Genomic DNA, 3,218 nt, shown 5'->3' with positions numbered 1-3,218 from the left:
TCTGGGACTCGAACCACAGTTGGCCATGTGGGAATCCAGTGTCCTTAACCACCATGCCACCTGCCATCACCTAAAAAGTTTTGGTTTTTTTTTAATAATTAAAAGTAAAATAATTTGCAGGTTATAAGGGCAATGGGGGGATCTAAACTCTTGATGAAAGAACTATAAAATTACCTCTGACTCTCTTAGAGTAATAAAACTGGCAATTATTACAGTTAAAAAAAAATTTGGTGGCTAGGGTGAATGAATCCCACATGGGTGACTGCATGGCTCAAGTCCCAGACTTGGAAGCTTGAAAAACATCACCAGCATTTGCATGCGTGCATGTGTTCAAAATCCCAAAAGGAGGAAGAAATGAAGGAGAAGGGATTGTGGTGTGGATTCCCACATGGCTGATAGTGGTTCAAGTCCCAGGCCCAGTGGCTTTAAACTCACACCAGTTGTATGTGTTCATGCATACCCAAAATCCTGAGAAGAGAATGCACTACGGCCACCACCTTGGTGGGTGATTTCTCTACACTTTCTCTCTGTGTCTCCGGCAAGTACACACACCCTATAGTGAAAATCTTTCTCAAAAAGATAAAAATCTGCAAATATAGGACTGGGGAGAGGAGGAATCTGTAAATAGCCTCATAAAAACTCAGAGCTGGTTTTACCACCATATTAGCATGTAATTATTTATTTATTTATTTATTTTAATTTGACCAGAGAGGTAGAAATGGAGGAGAAGGGATTGCGGTGTGGATTCCCACGTGGCTGACAGTGGTTCACTGATCTGCTGTGCTAGAAGCCAAATAGCCAACCCCAGGTTTATATCCTGAGTAAACCTGAAACAGACTAGGCACACTTATCTCCTGACTAGCTGCAGAGTTGGGGGAAAGGGGATCAACAAAGTAATGAGACCTTGTAAGGTGCCCTATCCTCACTCTTAAAAAAATAAAATTAATGTGCTTAAAATATTCATAAGATATTGTAAAATTATAATAATGATCTTTTTGTAAAAGGAATCAGATTTTTTTTAAACTTTATTATTATTATTTTCCAGTTAGATCAGAGACAGACAGAGAGAGAGGGAAAGTAAGAAAGCAAGTCACCAGGTCCGGGACTCAAACTGTAGTCAACCACATGGGAGTCCAGCACCTGCAACCACCACACTAACTGCTCACCCCCAATAATTATCTTTTTAATTAGCATTTCCACATATGTAATTTATTTAACCAGTTTCATTAATTTATAGCATCTTGGGAACTGGGGGCTTAGGAGAGTTAAGTAAAACATCATACATTCTAAAAGAACCTAAAAAGGTCTTTTCCATTTAAGAAATGCATAACAAAACCCACTGAATAAAATAAAAACCCATCAGTTCACAGTGATATGAAAGCAGAGAAAGAAAAGGGTTTTGTTATAGTAGAATGACAATTAACAAATACAGAAGAAATATAAGATTTAGGAGATTTACCACTTGGCAAGAGTCAGTTAAAACTGAAATGAATCTTATAATAAACAGGGCATTCAAATGGTTTCAAGTATCTCTTCACAAGTTGCTTTTTAATTATAAAGGGAAAAATAGTAACTTTACCTGGTAGATATCACCTTAATCAAGTGATCAAAGTTAACATCACCAGCAATGGAGCAAAATGACATCATGTGCCCCCTGATATAAAGGAACTGAGGACCCATCATTTCTATGGTATTCCTTCTAAAACTGCATCACCTGAGTCAAATCACAAGGAAACATCTGATTTGAATACATTCTGTGTAATAACTGATTTGTACACTTTAAAAAATGTGATGGTCAAAAGGAATTGTCACAGATTAAAAGAAATCAAACAGACATAACTAAATAGCACACCTGATCCGCGACAGGTCTTCTGAGCCAGAAAAATCTATTTCTTTTGTCATAAAGACATTATTAGACCAATTAATGATATCTGAAGACATCTGTATTACAAAATGATACTGTGTCAGTATTAATTTCCTGATTTTAATCACTGCATTATGATTATATAAGAAAATGACTTTGCTTTCTCAGAAATACACTGACAATTTTTGGAGTAAAAAGGCACCATGTCTGTAACTTTCTCTCAAATGGTTCACAAAAAGACAGAATGTACAAAGGAGAAGATGATAAAGCAAATGTAAAATATTAACACTTGGGGAAGCTAGGAGAAGGGCATATAGGAATTCTTTCTATTTTTCTTGCAATATTTTATGTCTAAAAGAATTTCAAACTAAAAAGTAAAAAAAAAAAAAAAAAGTTATTATCAACATCAATCACTAATAGCTAGATCTAGTAGTCCAGCAATGCTCATTAATCCAGAAAGACTACAAGTCAGCAATGTCTAAGGAGCTATTTCATGGTAGGCTAAAAAGAAAAAAAAGCATATGGCAACTTCAGAGTTAAGAGCTGAGGGTGCAGGATATTTATTAATACCTGCAGTAGTTATAGATAATGGGAGCTATGAACAAAATAAAAAGAATTGGCTTAGTGGCAATTGGGAATGCACTACCTTTCTTTCACTGAAGAAAGAAGCTTGTTGGACAAACAGTTAGGTTGCAAAGAAGAGCCTAAGACAGCACAGTGCTATAGACTGAATGTTTATGTCCCCCCAAAATCACAAAATGAAATACCCAATGTGATGTTAGCAGGAGGGGGGCCTTTGGAGATGACGAGGTCATTAGGTTAAAACTCTGGTAAGTGGTATTAGGGCCCTTGTAAGAGACCCCATAGGACGTTCTTGTTCCTTTTGACATGGGAGGACATAGTGAGAACAGCCATTAGTGTGAACCAGGAAGCAGCTCATATCAGACACCAGATCTATAGGTAAATTTATTTTGGAAACCTACACTTCCTTCCAAGATTGTGAGAAATAAGTTACAGTTGTCTATAGGCCATTCAATCTATGGTACTCTACTACGAAAGCCCAAACACACTAAGAGACAAGAATATGCCAAAGGATTATAGCTGAAACTTTTTGTATTTGGAAAGAAATCCGCATCTTGCATTCATCTCTGCAGCTATCTCCATCTAAATATTGAGCATACAGTAAGTATGATATATGGTATCATCGTTTTAAAAAAAGAATTATTTGGGGGACCAGCAGTTAGTATAATGGCTATGTCACTGGACTCCCATGTAGTCGATCGCAGTTCGCGTCCCAGACCCCATGGCTTAAAACTCACGCCGGGCGTGTGTGTGTGTGTGTGTGTGTGGGTGT

General features: G+C 37.2%; 1 protein-coding gene across 1 annotated transcript in view; it reads right to left on the bottom strand.

Moving 5' to 3' along the window:
- The window catches only part of BMPR2 (bone morphogenetic protein receptor type 2), a 197,093-nt gene that overhangs the window by 136,607 nt on the left and 57,268 nt on the right, over nt 1-3,218 (bottom strand). The gene's annotated exons all lie outside the window — the stretch shown is intronic.

This window comes from Tupaia chinensis, unplaced genomic scaffold (assembly GCF_000334495.1).
Source record: "Tupaia chinensis unplaced genomic scaffold, TupChi_1.0 Scaffold000361_2, whole genome shotgun sequence".
NCBI lineage: Eukaryota > Metazoa > Chordata > Mammalia > Scandentia > Tupaiidae > Tupaia > Tupaia belangeri.
Note: the sequence above shows the minus strand (reverse complement) of the source record. Positions and strands in the feature narration are given on the sequence as shown.